The sequence below is a fragment of the Asparagus officinalis genome, chromosome 8, assembly GCF_001876935.1.
Source record: "Asparagus officinalis chromosome 8, Aspof.V1, whole genome shotgun sequence".
NCBI lineage: Eukaryota > Viridiplantae > Streptophyta > Magnoliopsida > Asparagales > Asparagaceae > Asparagus > Asparagus officinalis.
This window is the reverse complement of record NC_033801.1, coordinates 75,396,658-75,421,632: the sequence shown is the minus strand read 5'-3', so window position 1 is coordinate 75,421,632 and position 24,975 is coordinate 75,396,658.

Below are 24,975 nucleotides of genomic sequence, written 5' to 3'. Positions count from 1 at the left end.
CTTGATGGGTTAGATATTATGATCGGGGTAATTTTGTGGACTTATCGCTCTATTGGGGAGAGTCGATAAGTAGATTTTGTCAGAGGTGTGGGATTAACATGACAGAAATTTATTACGATCGGGCAACTTTGGGGACTTATCATCCTGTTGAAGAGGATTGATAAGTTGATTGTCAGAGGTGTGAGATTAACGTGACAGGAATTTGTTACGATCGGGGCAACTTTGGGGACCTATCATCCTATTAAAGAGGATTGACAAGTTGATTGTCAGAGGTATGATATTAACGTGATGGAAATTTGTTGTGATTGGAGCAACTCTGGGGACTTATCATTCTATTGAAGAGAATTGATAAGTTGATTGGTTGTCAGAGGTGTTCTGTTGAACATGACAAGAATTTGTGTACTTGTGACTTGCACAAGATTTTGGGAATTAGCGTCTCGCTGGGGAAACTTGCTAGGTGGGTTTATCACCAGAAGCGATGAATCACCAGAAGCGATAAATTTTGATACTTGTGATTTGAATAAGATTTTGAAGACTTAGTGTTTTGCTGGGAAAGATTATGATTTGAGCAATTTTGAGGACCTATCATCCTATTGACAAGGATTGATAAGTTGATTGTCAGAGGTGTATTGTTAATATGAAAAATTGGGAGTGATGCAAGATGCATACATACTCTGTGAGGGTGATGATAGTCAAAAGTGTAATGTTCACTCGACGATGTGAAAGATTCATTAGTCTTAATCCTGTGGATTCCAAGTAACCAACCCCCAGTCTTGATTAAGACTTAGCAGGAGAATAAAAAGAGGTAGACAAAACATATCGCCTAGTGATGCACTATCCATGAAGTCGGAATAGAGGCACATCACTTGGTAGGCCATTATCTGATGAGTTTGACTATCAGAGGTAACTGTTAACGTGATAGTTTTGTGGACCTACCATCCTATTGAGAAAGATTGGCAAAGTGATGGACTATCGGAGGTAATTGTTAACGTGATAGTTTTGTGGACCTTCCATCCTATTGAGGAAGATTGGTAAGTTGATGGACTATCAGAGGTAACTGTTAACGTGATAGTTTTATGGACCTGCCATCCTATTGAGGAAGATTAGCAAGTTGATGGACTATCAGAGGTAACTGTTAACGTGATAGTTTTGTGGACCTGCCATCCTATTGAGGAAGATTGGCAAGTTGATGGACTATCAGAGGTAACTGTGAACGTGATAGTTTTATGGACATGCCATCTTATAGAGGAAGATTGGCAAGTTGATGGACTATCAGAGGTAAATGTTAACGTAATAGTTTTGTAGATCTGCCATCCTATTGAGGAAGATTAGCAAGTTGATATACTATCAGAGGTAACTGTTAATGTGATAGTTTTATGGACCCACCATCCTGCTTGAAAAGGATTGGTGGGGGAATTTGGAGGAAAACAGACCATCAGAGGTGATCATTAACGTGATAGTTTTGGAAGACTTCGTGGTTGACAGAGGTATTCTATTAAACATGACAACTCAGAAAATTTATTATTTATAATCCAATGAACTACAAATAAACCAACCCCTAGTCTTGAATAAGTGCATGGGAAAAAGGATAGACATAGCACATCGCTTAGTGGGCCACTATCTAACGAGTTTGACTATCAGAGGTAACTGTTAACATGATAGTTGTTGGGTCTACCATCCTACTGAAGAGGATTGGCTTCAATAACCATAGTATCTTCCCCTTCTGACTGAGAAGATTGTGTTTGGTCCGATTGCTCAGGTTGATCCTGCCTACTTTGTTCTTCAGCTTGGATCCTGGCAATAATCTTTTGAGCCTGTTCGCCTTGATAGATTAGTTATCTCCAGGAATGATATTCTGTAACCCTCATTTGTGCTAGAAGGTCGGTCTGCAAGTTATGTTGACAGGTCTCCACCAGTGTAGACTGTGTCATACCTGTCGGACATTGTAGAGCCATGTTTCTGAACCTCTTGACGAAGGCTTTGATAGACTCCCTCTCCTTCTGCTTAGTGGCGAGAAGGGTATGGATGGAGACTTCTGTATCGTCTTTAAAGAATCTTGATAGGAAGAGTCTCTCTAGATATGCCCACTTTTGGATACATCCGGTAGGCAGTTTCTTGAACCATTCAAAGGCAACTCCCTTGAGGGTGTCAATGAACAATCGAGCCAATATGGAATCGTTTGATATCACATTCCCAGTCTGTGACTTAAAATGATAGATATGTTGGTTCGGTGATCCTGTACCATCAAATGTTTGTAGCGTCGGGACTTCGAACTTTGGAGGATAAGGGGCTGCATCCCATTCGGCAGGATAGGGTCTGACAACTCCCTCGTCTTGAAGCTCGCTTCTGTTGGCAATAGCATTGAGGCGGGCTTCCAATTCTTTTATTTTGGTAGACTAGAGATTCTGCTCGTTCTCCGTCTCTCTTCCTTCATCAGAGGAAGATTTCAGGTTGTGGGCTTCTTGATCAGAAGCAGCGTCATCAACCATTTTTTCCTTCCCTTTGCTTGTGTGAAGTCAGGATGAACACGTTTTTCCTCTCTGGGAGGATTCTTACCTAGGTGGCGAATCTGTCTTCTGAGATTTGGCCTTGTCTATGACGATTTGAGTCAACAGGGCCAGGAGTTCATCGATGGTCTTCTGTTGTGATTTGAGCATGACCTCCTGCTCATCGACCCTCTTTGAAAGATCTTCAGAATGTTCTGCCATGTGGACGAAGCTCTCATGCCTAACGAAAGAGCTTGATGATTAGGACTCCACAATGGCTAAGTGTTCGTCATCGGAATTGGTTCCTCTGGCTAGCCTCCGATAGTTGACAGGGGGAATGACTCCTGTTTGAGTCCGAGTATGTTGATAAACTCTATTGGACCTATTCAGGAAGTCTTTCAAGCCACGGGACTGGTCGTTCTCTGACTCATCGGAATTAGGAACTGATGATCTCCCTCTGCCGATCATGTTGGAAGTAACTTCAAGGTATTCATCCTCTGAAGTCTTCTTCTAGTGCAAACGTCGTCGTTGGTTGGGCAAAGCAACGTTCGTTGGTCGGTTGAATATCGACGGTTTGGCCGCATATGAGCAGCATTGACATCCCGAGAGGACCGTAGGAATCAGTCGTTCACATTGGAATGAACGAATAGCTTATTGCATCGGTCTTTCTCTCGCTATGAACTCTCTTAAATCTGTTGTAAAGATTTGAGGAGAATTACTCACTGATCGTGAGGTTTGAACTGGAACCCTCAGTCCATGATTGGACAGGTGTGGCTCTTGGTGAACATGGATCTGATTGAGATGCCTTGAATCCATAAACTTCTTATATCCGCCCCTCAATCTAGTCGTGCTACGCAGAGTATTCGGGGGTCTCGCTGCCCGATCAGCGAGCCGGGGGTCCAGGGGGCGGTGCGCCCCTGGCCAGGGGGTCCGAGGGGGATGGAATACCACCCTGAAGCTCCACGGTATACACCAAGTTCTGTATTGTATTTCGTTACCCGAACGCGTGCTTGAGCTCCAGGTGTTGCTAGTGAAACGCGATCCTGAGGTTTGCATTTTGCTAATGAAACGCATTCTTAAGATCTGTGTTTTGCTGATGAAACGTAGTCTTGAGATCTGCGTTTTGCTGATGAAACGCAGTCCAGAGATCTACATTTTGATTCTCAAACGCACTCCTGAGAGTTGCGTTCAGTTTGTGGAACGCACTCCTGAGGGTTGCGTTTTGGTTCTGGGACGCACTCCTGAGAGTTACGTTCAGCCAGATCAATGGAGTTTTGAGGTCTGCGTTTTGATATTGGAACGTGCCTCTGAGGGTTACTTCCTATCTGGGAAACGTACACCTGAGGGCTGCGTTTAGCTTAGCTTATGCAGAGCTCATGTTGAGGCTCACAAACGCGGAGTTCGCGTTGATTGGAGGATCGGCTTTTTTGGAGTGGTGCCGAAGTCGAGTCTTCTCCTTTAGAGAGGGGACTGTATGAACAGTGCAACCCCATGGGAGATAGTCTTTAGATGAGTTGGTCAGAACTGGAGCTTTAGTCTCCTCGGAAACTTTGTGGATCTTGCGCATAGCCTTAGGGCTAAGGGATTCGGAGGAGAGGGCCTTCTCAAACTTGGCTTGATCAAACTCTACCATGAGAGTTTCGACCATTGTTCCAACGAGGTTGACGTTGGATTGTACCACCACTTCTTCATCAGAGAAGCTAGTCCCCAGCGGAGTCGCCATCTTTTGTTTGTGGAGAAAATTCGTAGTAAAAGAAATGAAAGAAAAATTGATTTGTATTCCTTTAATCTCAGTTACAATTGGATTTCCCGATTAAAAAAGAGAGGTGAATGATCTGGATTCTCCCATTTGATTAAAATTGGGTTCTTCTCGGTAGCGATAGAGTGCTTCCTTCGAATGCTTGCGTCGAATTTGCTCTCTGTTGACGATCCGACCGTTTTTTATCTCGTGGGAACGATAAACTTTCGTGGTAAGTTTGTTGAATAACTCTTAACGAGTTTAATAACTCAGAACGAGTTAGAACTATGTGAAAAGAGTTGTTAAAATAGAATAATCGGTTGATAAGACAAATAGATTTGTTTGTTGCTGAAAAATCTGATCTCTTAACTACCAAGAACTCTACTGATTTCATAGATGATTTGATCTTCGAAATCTAGCCGAAATCTCCCAAAATCCGAACCTTGTGCCGTTTAGATCCCAAAATCTTCAACCCCTTTACTTGGTTGAGTAAGGCGGTTATTTATAGGATGATAAGGGGTGTAACCAACCCGTAAATCTGCTCCTAAGTGGGCGAAAATCCCTCAAATCTTAGGGGAATCGGTTCTGAAACCGTTCGAGTCGTGTTTGAATGAGTCAAACGCCCAATTTGACATTCAGGACCCTAACTTTGCGTCTTAGAATTGAGACGCGGAGTTGGGTGTTGACTGAACGTCAAAAACGCGAGGGCCGCTTGCGTTTTGCTTGTTACAGCTTGGAAACGTGGGGGTTGCCTGTATTTCAAGAATTGTAACGCGAAGATGAGTTTCACGTTTTAGAAGAGGCTAGTTGACTTGTAACCTCTTCTGTAGAGCGTTGCAAGGACCATTGTTCAGTAATCCTTGCTTTAGCTATTGTGAGGTATGAAAGTCGTCAGATTGTAACTCTCACTGATGATTGTGAAGACCACTGAATAGAGTTTTCATCAGTTATCGGAAGTGTCGTTGAATCGTAACTCTTCTCGATCTATGTGAAAAGTCCTCCATTTAATGCTTTCATTTGTTGGCATGAAAGTCATCTGATTGTAACTTTTATTATTGAAGCTTGATGGGGATCAGCTATCCATTGTGATTTTTTAGACAGCCTACAATTGTCCGACCATATTTTCCAAGTTCATCATAAAAACGGTACCAACCACCTCAAACGCCAATTAGAAAACCACAACAAATGTCAGACAATACCTCAAGGTGATATCCGATAATCTTTACTAAAGCCAGGAAATGCATCTTTAGATTTATCGTATCTTAAAATATTCCTTTTAAATTAGTAAAAGATGATGAATTTGAAGATATGATTACAGATGGTTTTTATTCTGCATTTAAAAAAATTTCTCGTCAATCTTGTCAACGTGATATTTTGAAATATTATCATGAGGATCAAACAAAAATAATTTCTTATTTTCAAAATTTAAACTGTAATTTTTTTAACTTCTAATATTCGGATATCTAGAGAACAAACTGGTTATTTATGTATCACAGCGCACTGGATTGATGATAATTAGCAAATGTTTAAAAGAATTATTTTTTATTGCATTTGAAGATTCACACAGTGGTATTAATATTGCAAATGTTTAAAAGAACTTATAAAATTAAAAATTTTAGAAAAAATATTTTCTTTTTCACTAGATAATGTTAGTAATAATAATGTAGTTGCAGATCATATCAAATTATTTTTTCTATTGTCATATCATGATGATATTTTTATATATTAGATGTATGTGTTATATTTTAAATTTAATTGCTCAAAGTGCATTTGGTGAAACTAAATCCATGATAGGAAAGGTTAGGATAATAACTTATACTCATAATGCTTCTAAACCATAGACTTAAAAGATAGAAACAATTACGTAAAAGAATAAAAAAATTTAAAACCCAGATTAATTCTAAAAAATGTTGACAATAGGTGGAATTCTATCTATGCAATGTTAAATGTACCAATGGAGTATAAAAATTATAAATAATTTTTATTATTTTCTATACTTCTAGTTCTAGTTCTGGTAGTATGTATGGAATAACTGAGGGTGAATGATTAGTTATATATAGTGTAAAAGAGATGCTACAAGTTTTTTATGATGCTACTATGTTATTTATTTGGGTAGAAAATTGTATTCTTTATTATATAACTCATTACAACTTCGATCGTTACAACAAGTTCAAAAAGGTCAGTCTTTTTATAAGACCTTTACATAATGAAAATAAAAATTATAACTCTCGTCAAACAGCGCAACGGGTGTTTATCGCCCGCTGCTTGCGTGAGATCTTGGCCTGTGACGGGGACGTTGATATCCGTGGACCACCAAAGGATCAGATCAAATCCAGAGCTTCGTTGATTCACGAAGGAATCAAGAAACCAAAGCAGTTATCTCGGCAACGGCGAGATAACCACTCTTCTCGAGATCACCGCAACGTGGCGATCTCAAGGAAGGAACCAGGAAGTGTAGATTTGACGAGCTCCTCTTCTTTATGCTGACGAACTCGATCCGATCTCTCCTCCTCCTCTGTTCTGAAATCCGTGCACCTTCAGTCTTCAGTCCGGCAAGGCTTCGCCAACGCTCGAGAATTCCAGATCTGAAAAAATAAAGGTCCTGAGGCTGTATTTATAGGCTTAGGGACCCCTGTTTTCAGATAAAAACGGCCGATTCCCTCTTATCCTCAGTTGCAACCACTTAACCACATTCTTGGATGATATTCTATCAGTTAAAATAAATCCAGGCGGTTAAGGATCGAAAACAGCTTCAAACTACCAAAACCAGATTTTTGGGTCTACGAACACCCGTGGATGTCTCGGCCAAGCTTGGGCCGAGACACCATTTAGTGTCTCGGCCATGCTTTGGCCGATACACCATTTGGTGTCTCGGTCAAGCATTGGCCGAGACACCATGTGATGTCTCGGCCATGCCTTGGCTGAGACACCATTTGGTGTCTTGGCCAAGCATTGGCCTGGACACCATTTGGTGTCTCAGCCAAACTTTTGGCCTGGACCTGGTTTTGTGGTTCTAACTGTCTCCACCGTATCTTTACCGTCCGAACTCGGAATTACGTGGTTCAAGATGCATTGGAAAGCTAATAAGGAGATCTATAAGCTCCCATGGTTGAATCACATGTGGAATAAATAGGATACGAGGGGCGCTTCGCCTTTCGTAAGCGACGCGGGGCTCCCGATCAGCTCGTGTTTCTGTTATCCTGTTGTTCCGTTGCTTTGTATGGTCCATCGACTCAATTCGTGCGTTTGTCATTGTCAAATGAGTTTTTGTGACTCGAATAGTAACGTTCATCGTATTCTCTCTGTCTTGAGCTACGTGTGGGGACCTATAGGCAATTTTTAACGCCTACAGATACCCCCTCCAAAGTGTTCCAATCTCGTTTCTTTTATAGATGAACCTGAAATACTTTGGATATGATTGGTTCAACCTTCAGTCGGTGTAAAAGGACCTGTTGTTAGCTTTGATTCTTGACTCTTTCGATTTTCAATCTATTCGATGTTTTGACAAATAGCTGAAGTTCTCCCGGCGCTGCGTTTATCGTCTGACCGTCGTCGAAATCTTGAATCAAAACATGTAAGTTGATTTTGGCTCATATCGTCAGGTTGACTTTGAACTGACTATCTCCATCACGATATATTGACTCGTATTGACTTTCATCGCAACGCGTTGACTGACGTTGACCTAGGGTTACGCGTTGACTGACTTTGACCTAGGGTTTCGGATCGTCTGGCGTTGACTTTTTTATTACAACGTGTTGACTGGCGTTGCCCTTTTATCGCATCGTGTTGAATTTTTTATTACAAAGCGTTGACTGGCGTTGCCCTAGGGTTACGTATTGACCGGCGTTGACCTAGGGTTTCGGCTCACCTGTCGTTGACTTTTTGTCGCAACGCGTTGACTGGCGTTGACCTAGGGTTACGCGTTGACCGGTGTTGACCTAGGGTTTTGGATCACCTGACATTAACACATTTTATACTCGTACGTTTGCTGGAGTATACACAGTTTAAGCTCTTAAAGTATTGGAGCATGACGGTCCCAAATGTCGGAGCTGCAGGACCAACTATGAATGCTGATTCATCTGCATGTATGGATCTTTTCCTAAAGTTGTTGGATGCTCTAGTCACGAGGCCAACTAATTGGGAGGGTGCGTCAATGACTCTTGCATATATAGGATTTTTGGCAAACCCTCAACCATCAATGGGTTTGATGAGCCTTTACCGACTACCGTTTGAGTCGGGCTAGCATATAAATTGTTTAAGTCCGTTTCATATGTGATGTTATACTAAAAGAGTTAACTCTTTTAGTGCTACGATATTGAATACGTAGATTTCGTCTTTCTCACGGGAATAGACTACCCGACAGCATGTATCAGATGTAGACTCAGGATTTTTGGCAAATCCTCAGCCATCAACGGATTTGATGTGCCTTTACCGATTACCGTTTGAACCGGGCTTGCATGCGAATTGTTTAAGTCCGTTCTGCAAGTAACGTTGTGCTAAAAGAGTTAACTCTTTTAGTGCTACGATATTGAATAAATAGACTTCGTCTTTTTCACGGGAATAGACTACACGACAACGCGTGTTAGGCGTTGACTTATCCCTTCTTAGGATTCGGGATAAAAGTTCCCAGACTCGGATTCTGGTATCTTTTTCACTCTGCGAAAGACTAAACCGACAACGCGTGTTAGGCGTTGACCTATCTCTATTTAGGGGTCGAGATAAAGTTCTCCGTGCGTGTAAGGCACGGATTATGGTGTTATTAATAACAACCTGTCATAATGTCGAATATGTGGGCTTTTGTCCTTTTTTACGGTCAATGGCTAACCAAAAACGCGTGTTAGACGCTGACTTATCCCTACTTAGGCTTCGGGATAAAATTCCTCAGATTTGGATTCTGGTGTCTTCTTTAATCGGTGAAAGACTAAACCGGTAACGCGTGTTAGGCGTTGACTTATCCCTACTCAGGATTCGGGATATAAGTCCCTAGACTCGGATTCTGGTGTCTTTTTCACTCAGCGAAAGACTAAACCGGCAACGTGTGTTAGGCGTTGACTTATCCCTACTTAGGATTCGGGATAAAATTCCCCACGTGTATAAGGCACATATTACGGAGTTGAAGGATGGTGTCGAAAAATAGGACAGGAAGAATTTTATATTCTATCTCTCAAAACTGAAGAGGAAGAATTTTATATTCTATCTCCCGTTGCCGAAGAAACTCGAAGTAGGATCTCTACCCTAAGAATCCGGAAAAGTGAAACTAGGAGTGGGATCTCCACTCCGAGAATCAGAAAGATTTAAGCAACCCTAAATTTTATAGGATTGGTTGCTTAATCCAAGAAAAGAATTCCTCCTTTATTGAATTTCAGCCCTAACTTTTATAGGTTTGGCCGAATAGGAAAATATGGAAGTCTTTCGTTTATCGAAAGGGGCATTTCGGTCTTGGTCCTAACTATCTGCAGGTTTGACCAAGTGAGGTTGTAGGCAATCCTAACTTTCATAGATTTGATTGCTCAAATTAAAAGTGGACCTCTCATTCATGGAAGGAATCGAGAGGGGATTTTGGTTGTGGTCCTAACTGTTTAAAGGTTTGACCAAGTTGGGAATTTGAGACGACCCTAACTGTTTAAAGGTTTGATCGTTTAATTTGTGGACCTCTCATTCATGGAAAGAATCGAGAGTGGATTTTGTTGTGGTCCTAACTGTTTAAAGGTTTGACCAAGATGGGAATTTGAGACGATCCTAACTGTTTAAAGGTTTGATCGTTCAATTTGTGGACCTCTCGCTCATGAAAGGAATCCAGAGGGGATTTTGGTTGTAGTCCTAACTATTTAAAGGTTTGACCAAGATGGGAATTTGAGATGACCCTAACTGTTTAAATATTTGATCGTTCAATTTGTGGACCTCTCTCTCTCATGGAAGGAACCGAGAGGGGATTTTGGTTGTGGTCCTAACTATTTAAAGGTTTGACCAAGATGGGAATTTGAGATGACCCTAACTGTTTAAAGGTTTGATCGTTCAATTTGTGGATCTCTCGCTCATGGAAGGAATCGAGAGGGAGACCCTAACTGTTTAAAGGTTTGATCGTTCAATTTGTGGATCTCTCGCTCATGGAAGGAATCGAGAGGGAATTTTGGTTGTGGTCCTAATTGTTTAAAGGTTTGACCAAGATTGGAATTTGAGACGACCCTAACTGTTTAAATGTTTGATCGTTCAATTTGTGGACCTCTCGCTCATGGAAGGAATCGAGAGGGGATTTTGGTTTGTGTCCTAACTGTTTAAAGGTTTGACCAAGTAGACAGTGGGAGTGGGAGTACAAATCACAGTAGGAGTGTTGACTTGTACAAGTCACTCAGAAGGGGTTCCTGGTGTTAAGTGACAAATACTTAACACGGAGGGGTTAGACAATCGTCAATGATCAGGATATTAAAATTTCAAGTATTATGTCTGGAATTTAACAATAAGAATGTTAAGTGCACAGACGCATTAGAAGTTTGAGTGGATTCCACCGAAAGGAATTTTGGTGATCCCATCGTTAATTAGTCTGATCGGTAGGGATTTTTTAGTGGAAGACTGTGAGTCGTCAAACACCAATAGGAGTTTTGTGAGGAAAGATTGATCCAACAAAGTGATCGAATCTCGTCTCAGCAAAAGAGTGTTCGGAAATCACCGTGGGGGTTTAGTGTTTATCACTTTGTTTGTAATGATCGGGTTATTCCTAAGAAAATTACATATAGTATTCTTCCGGGAACTTCCCATTACATGAACTATCCACCCCTAGCTTTTTTTTGCAAAACTGGGTTTATCATTATATTCAGCTGCATGATCGAGTTATCCTTAAGAGCACCATGCATAGCACTCTCCAGGAACTTTCCGTGATAGAAAGGAAATAGTTTAGGCTCATATACTTGTTGGAGTATCGAGGAACAGTTTATACTCGTATACTCTTCGGAGTGTTGAGAAGCAGTTTATACTCGTATACTCTTCGGAGTGGTGCACCGTCATTCGGTTTATTCTAGCTTTATGGCGCTAGAGTCGATTAGAGCTTGAATCTTGTTCTTTAGACCGAAACAAACCTCAGTAGGATGGAGAACTCTCCTGTGGTACGCACAGTAGTTTGGGTCTGTAATCCTCATAGCTCCCTCCTGATCTTTAATAGGTGGTAGCTCAATCTCACCGTTATTCAGAAGGTACTCAAAAATATCCGGAACTTCCTCATCCTTGAAAGAGTACTCTTTTTGGAGTCTCGGATCTGGAGTCCTTTGCTGTTTTTGAGGTTGTTGTTGTGACGTCTGACTATTATCACTAGCAACCACAGGCCTTGACTGCTAACTTCTTTCGATCTTCTTTCTTCTGAGGAAGTGTTCGGCTTGTTCGCCGCACGTCTTCAACTCTTTCCATGTGTTGGGCGGTGCGACTCCCATAATTTTTAATATCTCAATAGATAGGTTGTTATGACATGTTTGGAGGATGAAATCCTCCATGATCGAATCTCGACAGTTCATCGCTTTATTCCGGAAACGTTTGATAAAGTCGTCGACCGTCTCTTCGTCTTCATGTTTCTCCTTAAAGAGTGTCCTGATGGATATCTCGGCGTCGTCGTTAAAGAAGTTACCAAGGAATGAGCTCTCCATATCGTCCCAACTGTTGATACTTCCAAGCTTGAGACGGTGGTACCAATTAAAGATAGGCCCGCGAAGGGTGCCGACGAATGACCGAACCATCAAGGCTTCATTGCCGAAGATCATGCCCAGGTGGGACTTGAAGTAGATCATATGTTGAGTAGGAGAGCCTTTCCCGTCGAACGGCGTAAAGTTGATCAAGTTGAACTTGGCCGGATACGTGATCGACTCCCACTCTCTCGGATAAGGACACAGAATGCCGGTTCTTTTCATCTATCGAGCAGACATTAGAGCGTTAATTTTGCTCTCGAGGTCTTTCATCTTCTCGTCCTCGTCTGTATCATGTTTTGGACAATTTTCGAGAGGAACAATGTGGTCACCCCCGGTATTATTATCTTCGGCGAGACCACCCCCAGTGTTGTTATCTGTAGTAGGGCTACCCCAGCGTTCTGGTCAGTGGGAGAGTTCTCAGCATTGAGATGTTCATCCGCCTCCGAATCACTATTTGCTCGGTTAGCATCATTGCGACGACTAGATTCGCCTATTTGATTTGACAATGCTCGGATCTGTTGGTCATGCTCTTCCCTCATTCGCAGCATAGCCATTTCCATTTCCAACTTAAAGTTCTCTTTTTGCTTAGTTAAGGCATCCTTGATGATTTTGGCTATTTGCTCGGTGTTGGTCATAAATGCCTCTCGGGATTGTCCTGGACTGGATACCGTGTTGTCAGAAACGATTGCAGAGGTAGCATTTGATGCTTCATCGTCCAAGGATAATCCCCTCTGCATTCTCTGATAATCCCTACGTCTAGTAGTCCCTGCGCATAGCCGAGTTAGACGATGCGTTACGAGCAGATCAAAACTAGAAGATCGAGCCGACTTTCCCTTATCAACCATATTCACCGTAACTTCCGAAAATTCGTCACATTGAACGACCGATCATTTTTTACGGAAATGCTTTGGTTTGAACTTAATCGTTCCATTGGAGATCCTTTCAAATACCGAGACCCTCTGTGGAGCGATCTTGGGATAGCTACACGCTGATAATACTACCCTGATAATTTTGGTACACGTACACTGAGAGTCCGTTTCCTAGGTATTTCTCTTTCGAAATTTATTCTTACCCCCAGCCCGATAGTACAACTCATCGACGTTGCAGTTAGAGCAACCTATCGGCTGTTTACATGAATTCTTAGGTATAACGCGTTCGTCTGTCTAACATGTTTTTTTCTGAGTAAACAACTCCTTGTTGGCGTCTGCAGGAGTCACACGTTTGGAATCACACTTTTCTGAGGGTGAAACTCTAACGGGCTCCTGGCCTTCTGTACGCACCCCCAAGTGGGCGGTTACAAGAATCAACTTGTTAGGAGGTCGCATACGACCCCCAGTCTGGATGTTTGCTCGGAGTTTCTTCAACGGTCCCAAGTGTTCCTTAACAGACAGTTTGCCTCGATCTTCATGCAAAGGACCTTGGCGTTCCGCTATTGCTTTCCTGCCTCTGGATATGTCCATACTGTCACGGAGCTTCACCGACGATGTGGGATTAGAAGGAGCGAGATCTGAAGTTGACGAAGGTTGGAGAGCAGCCTCAGATGTTTTTGCCTTAGGCGCTGATTTGGCCTTTAGCATCCAAACTTGCTTAGATCTTGGTAGCTTTTTGACCACATTTTCCTTCTGTAACTCCTGTGCCTTCCGCACAAAGATCCTTGTCTGCGCTAGCAGTGCATGGCGCTTATGGATATGCTCCTCGAGAGTTGAACGGATCTTTTTGACACGAACCCATTTATTGGTTGCTGGTTTGGAGGAGGAGGTGTTTGCTTGCTGCTGGAACACTTGGCGCCTTCTGAGTTTCAGACCCGCATCATAGCAGATCTCGTCAACAGGCTCTAAATCCTTGGCAAATTGGCGCATGAGATGTTGACGGCACCTTTGACGAGCCCTCTTCGTCAGCACTGGTGCACTTTCAATGGGCTACTCCTTTGACTTTCGAGGAGTTGTCACGAAAGTTGGATCTGGTTTCTTTGGAGGCCAGAGAGGGGTCTTCCACTACATTCGGGTTCAGATCATCAGCCTTGGTCTTCGGATCTGAAGGCATATTCTTCGCGGCAGTGGTCTTCCTGCGTTTGTAAGAAGAAGATCTGGAGGAGGAGGAGGAAATATATTCCTCGAATTTCTGCTGGTCGGAGGAGGAGGAGGAAATATATTCCTCGAATTTCTGCTGGTCGAATTCGTATTCAACCTCTTCGAACACTGGGATCTTGAAATATATTCCTCGAATTTCTGCTGGTCGAATTCGTATTCAACCTCTTCGAACACTGGGATCTTGATCGTTGGCTGCAGCACGACAATTTCGGTAGCGAAGCTGTTGGCTCCCATTGTGATCGCCAGCTTGTTTGGCTAGAAAATTGTATTCTTTATTATATAACTCATTACAACTTATATCGTTACAACAAGTTCAAAAATATTGGTCTTTTTATAAGACCTTTACACCATGAAAATAAAAATTACAACTCTCGTCAAACAGCGCAACAGGTGTTTATCGCCCGCTGCTTACGTGGGAACTTAGCCTTTGACGGGGACGTTGATATCCGTGGACCACCAAACGATCAAATCAGATCCCGAGCTTCATTGATTCGCGAAGGAATCAAGAAACTGAAGCAGTTATCTCGGCAACGACGAGATAACCACTCTTCTCAAGATCATCACAACGGGGCGATCTCAAGGAAGGAACCGGGAAGTATAGATCTAACGAGCTCCTCTTCTTTATGCTGACGAACTCGATCTGATCTCTCCTCCTCCTCTGTTCTAAAATTCGTGCATCTTCAGTCTTCAATCCGGCAGGGCTTCGCCAACGCTCGAGAATTCTAGATCTGAAAAAATAAAGACCTTGGGGCTGTATTTATAGGCTTATGGATCCCTGTTTTTGGATAAGAACGACCGATTCCCTCTTATCCTCAGTTGTAACCACTTAATCACGTTCTTGTATGATATTCTATCAGTTGAAATAAATCCAGGCGGTTAAGGATCGAAAAACTGCTTCAAACTGCCAAAACCAGATTTTTGGTTCTGCGGACACCCGTGGGTGTCTTGGCCAAGCTTTGGCCGAGACACCATGTGGTGTCTCGGCCATGCATTGGACGAGACACCATGTGGTGTCTCGGTAATGCATTGGCCGAGACATCTTTTGGTGTCTCGGCCATGCCTTGGCTGAGACACCATTTGGTGTCTCGGCCAAGTATTGGCCGAGACACCATTTGGTGTCTTGGCCAAACTTTTGGCCTGGACCTGGTTTTGCGGTTCTAACTGTCTTCACCGTATCTTTATCGTCCGAACTCGGAATTACGTAGTTCAAGATGCGTTGGAAAGCTAATGAGGAGATCTATAAGCTCCCATAGTTGAATCACATGTGGAATAAATGGCATACGAGGGGCGCTTCTCCTTTTGTAAGCGACGCGGGGCTCCCGATCAGCTCGTGTTTCCGTTATCCTGTTGTTCCGTTGCTTTGTATGGTCCGTCGACTCACTCCGTACGTTTGTCATTATCAAATGAGTTTCTGTGACTCGAATAGCGATGTTCATCATCTTCTCTCTGTCTCGAGCCGCGTGCGGGGACCTATAGACAATTTTGACGCCTACATTATTATCTGATTGTTATTATCTAACTATTATTCAAGCTGTTTTACAAGTTTTAAATATTCAATTTTTTTTATAATTATGGTATGGATAATTATTTTGGAAATATGATTTTTTAAATTAAAAGTAAATTTAATAAGTATTTTAGGCCTATTCCTATATTTTTGGTTCGGGGGTTCTTAATGATCCATTTTTTAAGGATGTTGGTTTTTAAAATTTGTCAAATTCTTTGTATGGTAACATGATAATAGACACTGATAATGGCCAAACTATTACTATTCTTACTAATTATAATACTATTAGAACTTATTTTTTTTAAAGATTATATGATGAGTATGGTGTAAGTACATATCAGTCTACGGCTTCTGCTTCTACGAGTTCAAGTCAGGGCAAATGTAAGAGTTTTGATAGAGAATTAATGATAGCTCAGCTAACTGGTGGATCTGGATCATCAATGGAAGCTTCTGAAATTGAACAATATTTAACTGCATCTTTATTTAAAAGTCAAAATAATAGTTTTAATATTTTATAATAGTGGAGAGTATATGGAACATTTCATATCCTATACTTTTTATCATGGCTCGTAACTTATTTACAGTGCAGGTTTCTACAGTAGCTTCAAAATATGCCTTCAGTACATCATGACGTTTGATCGATGACCACAAGACATCGCTAGATCCGTCTACCGTATAGGCGGTAATGTGCCTCTAAGATTAGTAGAGGTACGAGAAGAGAACTCAATGCATCAATCGGATGGCTAATATTGAAGATAAACTTGATGAGTTGTAATAGGAGATAGAGATAAAGAGTAGAATTGTAGAAATATGCATTACTTTATAATTTTTATTTCTTACCTGAAAATTTATGATAAAAATTATTTTAAAAAGAGTTACAAATGATAGTGATATGGATGAGTGGTGCCAACCTAGTTAGGACGTATTTATCTATTCTGATGCGACAAATTTAAAAATAAATTTGTAATTATTAGTGATTATTAATAAAGAATTTATTTTTATTATTTTATTTTTATAATTTTTTATATTTATAAATTATATAATTACAAGTGATTAATAATATGATTGCTTTTTTATCAAAATTTTGCTTAATTTATTGTTATTTACTCTTGAAAATTTTTTAACAAAAAAATAAAAATTTAAACAAACAAGAATATGTGTTTCGTAGGTTGGGTTTTGCAATTCAGAAAGAATTAGCGGCGTAACTTGTTGCCCGCTTGTCATCATCACATGTGTAATAGTTTATCGATTTGCAAAACAAGGACAATAAGTGAAAAAATAACGAAACAAGTAAAAAAACAAAAAAAAAAGAAAATTACTGGGTCGGCTCGGTGCTCGGCCCGCTCATGCCTGGGCCCGAGCCTAGGCCAGGGGTTTTGCTCGGTCCAGACCGGTCCGGTTCGGTTAAACAGGCCTATATAAGATACACGACTTTTAACATAATGAACATGAGCAGCTTAGGACCAGTCTACTTATCACTTTTCCAATTGGGAGGCACTAGAGGCACACCCTTGGGCACACTCTCAGCCACACCCCCTCACCTGCTACAGTGCAGAGGGCCCGACATGGGATTTTTAAAAAAAAATCTCATGTGAGGCCCCCTGCACTGTAGCAGGTGAGGGGGTGTGGTTAAGAGTGTGTCCAAGGATGTGCCTCTAGTGTTTTTCTTTCCAATTAGGGACGATTTGGTTGATTTCCTAAAATTATACGAGATTGATTTCCATCTAAAACACAGTTTTCGTACATTTTCAATGATTTCTTGGAAAACTAATTTTTATGTTTATTACGGCCTTAAATCAAGGGTGGAAAATAATTTTCATTGCAATCCATTGTCTTAGATAGTAACCAAAAAAGAGGAAACTCAAATCTTCTAATCTCCATATTAGTTTAATGCAAAATAATAGGTTTTCAATCCATTTTGGACCTAAAACCTTTGAAATTGGTTCTCTACTCCAATTTTCAATTCCTTTTCATGACAGCCAAATAGGCCTGTAGGCTGTCTAAAAATCACAATAGATAGCTGAGTCTCCATCGAACACTGATAATAGAAGTTACAATCTGACGACTTCCAGAAGGCTACAATTCGAAGATTTTCACATGTCAAAGAGTTAAAGCAAAGATTACAAAACGACAGTCTTTAGAAATACTCTGACAGAAAGGGATTACAAATCAATGACCTCTTCAAACCAAGACGTGGAAGTCCTCCCCGCGTACCATCATCAAGACACTACACCGATTCAATCACCTACGCCGCTGCAACAGCTATAAACACGAATGCAGCTTCTTATGTGAGATGATTGATCTTGATGGCTGCGACAACAACACGACTAATATTATATTAGCAACCATTAGAGGTGCTGATGAGCAGTGTAATGATATTCGACACACTCAGTGGAGATCATGACCTGCAGTTAAAAGAGCGTTATTGAGATGCCTCAATTGTCACAAATGGCCTGAATAAGACCTTCTTTACTGGTCTTTGGTGTCATCCATATATAAAGACAGAGAAATCTAAATACTACAACAATCAACAGCTCGAACGCAGCTCCAATCGCTGCCAAGCACAGCTCGAACGCAGCTCCAATCGCTGCCAAGCACAGCTCGAACGCAGCTCCAATCGCTGCCAAGCACAGCTCGAACGCAGCTCCATCGCTGCCCAACGCAGCTTATCAATCGCTGCCCAACACAGCTCTAATCGTTGCCAAGCACAGCTCGAACGCAGCTCCAATCGCTGCCAAGCACAGCTCGAACGCAGCTCCATCGCTGCCCAACGCAGCTCCATCGCTGCCCAACGCAGCTTCGAACGCAGCTCCAATCGCTGCCAAGCACAGCTCGAACGCAGCTCCAATCGCTGCCAAGCACAGCTCGAACGCAGCTCCATCGCTGCCCAACGCAGCTCCAATCGCTGCCAAGCACAGCTCGAACGCAGCTCCATCGCTGCCCAACGCAGCTCCAATCGCTGCCAAGCACAGCTCAAACGCAGCTCCATCGCTGCCCAACGCAGCTTCTTCCAGAATCAGAAAAAGGAGGATTGACTCCTTACACAGTCTGGGAAATCAACAGACGGAGGAACTCTAAACCGTCGATATTTGGCTTATTAACCGAATTATTTTCGGTTCCAACAACTCTATCATTAGAGTTTGTTACTTGTTCTGAATCCCAAAACTCGTCAAGAGTTATCAACCAGACAAGGCAGTTGTTCCAGTGAGTATAGATATTCGGATCGTCAACGAGAAGCAAACTCGACGCAAACAATCGAGGGAGGCATCTCATCGCTACCAAGAAGAACCCAGAATTAAACAAAGGAGAGAATCCCGATCATTCTCTTCTCTTTTGTAATCAGGAAATCCAATTGTAACTGAGATTAAAGGAATACAAATCAATTTTTCTTTTATTTCTTTTACTGCAAATTTTTCCACAAACAAAAGATGGCGACTCCGCTGGGGACGAGCTTCTCTGACGAAGAAGTGGTGGCGCAATCTGACGTTCACCTCACTGGAACAACCGTAGAAACCTTGGTTGTGGAGTTTGACCAAGCCAAATACTAGGAGGCCCTCTCTTCCGGATCGCTTAGCCCTAAAGCTAGGCGAGGTGCTTGCAAGAGCTCTAAAGAGGTCTTAACTACTGTTGAGACGCCAAAGAAAGCCCTCTCCTTTGGCCAAAGCCTCAAGCTTGCTCTACAAGCCGAGGAGCCCACGCCTATGTCGACACATCGTGTACTTGGTTGTAAAAGGCCTATGACAGAGGAAAGCACAATCAACGCCGATGACACTGTTGTTAAGGCTTTGAAACAAGCCAAGAAAAACGCCGCTCGACGACGAAGAAGGTCCATCCGACGAGCACACCTCCGAGAAAATCAATCCCAAGACCAACGCAAGGATTGCGTTTCCACCAATTTCACCCACTCAAGAACAGGGAGTTTCATCCCCGATGAAGAACTGTCCTCGGGTCTCAGATTTGCGAGAGTTGCTTTCCAGAGAAAAGCCAACGCAACGAGCAGCCCATCCATGTCATTGCGAACGGCTTATTTCAACAGTCCTTTCCGAATGTCACTGTTGTATTCCTGAACCTCGCAGATCTGTATTCGACAGATTGACTGACGTCGCAAGACCTACCAAACGACGACGTCAAAAGAAGAAAGTTTCTGAAGCTGAATACCCTCAGGTTACCATCAACATGACCAGTAGAGGAAAAGCCCCGTGTCCCAGTTCCGATGAATCAGAAAGAAGCCATTCCCCGACCGTTCGAGAAATTTGCGACGAGTTCGAAGGGGTATATCGACATACCCGGTCACGGACTGGAGCTATCCGCCCGGTTAATTACCAAAGGTTAGCCCAAGGGATTACGACAAGTGATGAACATTCGGCAATAGCTGAATCTCAATCTTCAAGCTCTGTTGGAGCACAAAAAGTTTCTGTTTACATGACGACGAATCCCGAGGACATAGCTAAAAGAGTGGATGAACATCATACCATGCTCCAGGCACAACAAGAGACACTTCTCCAATTGAAGGATATGTTCGTCCAATTTCTCGCTGAAAAGGGCAAAAACCCGAGTCTTCCCGGAGGACTACGTCAAAAGGAAAGCAGAAGGTGCACGAACACTTAGATCGTGAGACTCACAACTTAGATTCTTCTTCTGACAATGAGAAGGAGATGGAAAAAGAACTGTATCCTCAGTCAACCAAAGTAGACGAGCTAGAAGCCCGCCTTAACGCAATGGCCAACAGGAGCGAGCTTCGCGAGGAAGGAGTGATACGACCCTACCCTGCAGAATGGGATACGGCTCCCTACCCACCAAAGTTTAAGGCTCCAACGCTACAACCTTTCGACGGTACAGGGTCACCAAATCAGCATATCTACTACTTCAAGTCTCAAACAGGAGATGTGGTGTTAGCCAATGCCATCCTGACGCGCTTGTTCATCGGCACTCTCAAAGGAGTGGCCTTTGAATGGTTTATGAAACTGCCTCCTGGATCTATCCAGAAGTGGGTAGATCTGGAAAGGCTTTTCTTGGCCAGATTCTTCGAAGATGACACAGAGGTTTCGGTTCCTACTCTTCTCGCCACAAAGCAAAAGAAGGGAGAATCTATTAAAGCCTATGTGGAAAGGTTCCGTAGCATGGCATTGCGATGCCCATCAGGTATGACCCAATCAACTCTAGTTGAAACTTGCAGGCACAACCTGCAGACTCAGCTCCTCGCTCAGATGGGAGTAGCAGAATGTCGCTCCTGGAGACAACTAGTTTCGCAAGGAGAACAAGCTGAAGAAATTGTCGCTCGGATCAAAGCTGAAGAAGAGCCACAACCCAAACCGCAGCAACAACGCAATCAGAACAATGCCCAGCGGTCTAAGGGAAAGGAGACATTAGCAGCTGACTATACGCAAGTACCGCCGCCTACTAAGCAAGGCAAGACGCCCAATCAACAAAGAGCACCCAAGCAGTATTCGTTCAAAGAAGAGCATGTGGACACTCTGTTCCAACTACTTCGGAAGAACAATAAATTGCAGCTTCCTGAAATCAGAAAACCAGATGAAGCAGGGAAGATAGATGACCCCAATTACTGTCGCTATCACAGGTTCTTGGGACATCCTACCAGAAAATGCTATGTGTTCAAGGACATTTTGCAAAACTTGGTGAATGCTAATGTGCTTACTCTGAAGCCGGAGCAGAAGACTGTATCTACTAACTTGATTGCGGTCCAATTCGGTGATTTTCCTCCTGTAGCTGCTGCAGACGGTGTCATCCCAGTCCGTAAAGGGGAGATGCACCTGAAAAACACCGACTTACACAATCAGAAGGACAGGGGGTTGATACCCCTCACAACCTCCAAAGGAGAAATCATGTGGGTCCACCCTGATCTAGTGGAGGACCAACAGTGGACGAATACCTGGTCCAAGAAGAAAGGAGGCAAGGCTAAGTCTTCTAACATGATTAGCCCCTCCGTTACTGAGAATGATGACCACCTCAAAACCCTTACAGATTCAGAAGAGGAGAGGATTGCCCTGGCAGCATATCCGGGAGATCACCCTGGCACTCGGTCTGGAAAGACTTACTTGAAAGACTACGGCCAGAATGCTCAAGAAGTCGAGGAACAGCCCCAAGACGCTGGGGGTTCTGTCCCGAAAAAGCCGGCTGATAAAGGGAAACAAAAAGAACTCCGTTTCAACAGGAATCTCCACCCGGAACACGGGGAGTCTAGCACTCCCTTTCAGTTCAACGTCATGGCACAATTGGCCAACATACCGGCCAGAATTACTCTATATGAGCTCCTGAGGTTGTCCAAAACTACCAAAGAAGCCCTGATCGAGGCCTTAAAGAACACGGAGAGTTTCATCACCCAAGTCATCCCAGTTCCTGAAGCTTCTGATAATCAAACTTGTCTACAGTGCTTGCAAACGGCAAGAAGTCTACCCTGTATATCATTCACACAAGAAGACATGCAGGTCAAACACGAACATGACCGACCACTGTACTACACAGGGTATATCGGATCTTCTGAAATCAGTCGTGTCCAGGTTGACCCGGGCTCCGCACTCAGCATTATGCCTTACAGGGTCATGCAGGTTTTAGGGATTCCTATGCATCGGTTGCACACTACCCAGACCACTATCTTTGGTTTCAACGCCAACAGTACTCGACCCCTGGGAAAGATCAAACTCAGATGTCAGATAGGAGATCTTAAGTCTGAAGTAGCATGTTACATCATAGATGCGGACACGTCCTACAATCTTTTGCTAGGACGACCATGGATACATGCAAACCGCATTGTCCCGTCTACCCTACATCAGGTCATGAAATATGCTAATGATGAGGGAGAAGTTCGAACCCTGATTGCAGAAAAATATCCTTTCCGAGGGGTAGAGAACTTTCACACTGATTCCGTTTTCTATTCAGAATCACAAGAAGAAGAAGACGTTGACAGCGGTAATGAAGCTGATGTCGAGCCAGATCCGCAAGGGAATTGTCCATGGGAGTTAAACTTTGATGTAATTGGTTCAGTCGAGAACAATAATAATGTACCGAGTGAGGGCGAATGGTGCATTAATGAAGATTTTATTTTGGCGTACTTGTCTGACGAATCCTTTAAAGTTGGACAAATAGTAAATGATCGCGATGCAGGTACCCACTCATGGCACGCATTGTGCACAGAGGCATGTCTAACAATGCCAATCAAGTCATCTTTCGCTTCCAATGAAGAAGTGGAAGACGCACAAAAGGCTTTCTACAAAGTCCCGTCCAAAAGGAAAGGGCAGAAGCCGATCCAGTTCGGCAGAGTCAAACCCGAACAACTTAAGCGAGGAAGTTCAGAGGAAGACGATGGAGTTCCTCAGTTTCATTATCACGAACCCAATTCCATCCAATTGATGAAACGAATGGGGTATAATTTTAATGAAAAACAGGGTCTGAACTTCGGGAAAGGCAGACGAACCCCAGTCCGAATGTCTCTAGCCCCTGAAGGAAAACCTCAAGATTATTACCACAAAACCAGAAGTGGTTTAGGTTATGTCACAACTCCCTCCGCCTCAGAAGATGAAATCAGTAACTATCTGGGCCAAAATCATTCATCCAGAATATCTTCCTGTGAATCTGACGTCAGTGTTGGACCCTTCTTTAAGAGTCTGACTGTAAACATGACTTCAACCAGTCATCCGGATGAAGACGCAGGGGGTGATGAAGAATTAATCGAATTCACCGACGATCCTTGGATCAAACGCCTCAACATCTTATGGGACATGTGTTTTGAACAACGCGAACCACCCACTGAAGATAAAGTGATCCAGATCAACATGGGAGACGAATCCAACCCCAAACCTATCTTTATCGCGGAAGACTTATCATCATCCGAAAAAGAGAATCTTATATCTCTCATCCGAGAGTATATAGATGTCTTCGCCTGGAATTATGAGGATATGCCCGGCCTTGACCCAAAGGTCGCTATGCATCGTCTCAACATCGATCCGGATGTAAAACCCGTTAAACAACAACAACGCAGGTTTCGTCCAGAGATCATGGAATCAATCGAGTCAGAAGTTAAAAAGCTTATAGACTCAGGTTTTGTCAGGGAAGAACAACACCCAGACTGGGTAGCCAACATTGTTCCAGTTCCCAAGAAAAACGGTAAGGTCCGGATATGCATTGATTTCCGCGATCTTAACGCAGCTTGTCCAAAAGACGAGTTTCCTCTTCCTATTACTGATGTCATGATCGACAACACTTGCGGATACGAAAGGATGTCTTTTATGGACGGATTCTCTGGGTATAATCAAATCAAGATGCACCCAGATGACGAAAAGCATACTGCCTTTAGAACACCACTGGGGGTGTATTGCTACACAGTGATGCCCTTCGGCCTGAAAAATGCAGGTGCAACTTATCAACGTGCAATGAACACGATCTTTCACGAACATCTACGAAAGAAGATCGAGTGCTACGTTGATGACATAGCAGTAAAGAGTCAATGTAAAGACGATCATCTTGCAGATCTGAAGACAATGTTCGAAATCATGCGAGCACATCAGCTGAAGATGAACCCGACAAAATCGTTCCTCGGAGTTTCAAGTGGAAAATTCCTGGGATTTATCGTTACTTCCAAGGGAATTTCTCTTGATCCAGAGAAAGTGCGTGCCATCCAAGACATGCCACCTCCAAAGAATCTCAAAGAGCTCAGAGGTTTGCAAGGCAGACTGGCCTACATTCGAAGGTTCATATCAAATCTTTCAGGGCGTTGCCAACCTTTCTCTAAACTCATGAAGAAAGGAATATCCTTTGTTTGGGATGGAGAATGTCAAAAAGCATTCGAGGAGATTAAGAGATATCTCACTCAACCGCCTGTTCTCGTGGCTCCAATATCAGGGAAACCATTCCTGTTGTATGTAAGAGCCATGGAACACTCTCTTGGTGCTTTGTTAGCACAGAATAACGATCAAGGGCAGGAGCAGGCCATCTACTATTTAAGCAGGACTATGATGGGAGCCGAACACCGGTACAATCCAGTCGAAAAAGAATGTCTCGCCTTGGTATTCGCAGTTCAGAAGATGCGACATTACCTAGTTGGACAGACAATTCATGTCATTTCTAAGGTGAATCCCTTAAGAGTTCTGATGACCAAACCATCATCTCTAAATTGCCGGCTTGCAAAATGGGCCATCCTCCTGTCACAATATGATATGCAATTCATGCCGCAAAAGGCAGTCAAGGGTCAAGCATTGGCAGACTTCTTAGCCGATCATCCAGTGACGGGAACATCAAAGTTGTATGAAGAATTGCCAGATGAAGTTGCTGAAACTTGCGTTACTCAAGAAACCACGCAGGTGTGGAAGTTGTTCTTCGACGGGGCATCCAGAGCGAATCCTCATGGAGCAATTACTGCAGGAGTGGGGGTAGTGCTCGTCTCCCCGAATGGTCACATAATACCAAGAGGATTTTCCCTAATCAAACCCTGCACCAACAATGTAGCCGAATATAATGCCCTATTATTAGGAAT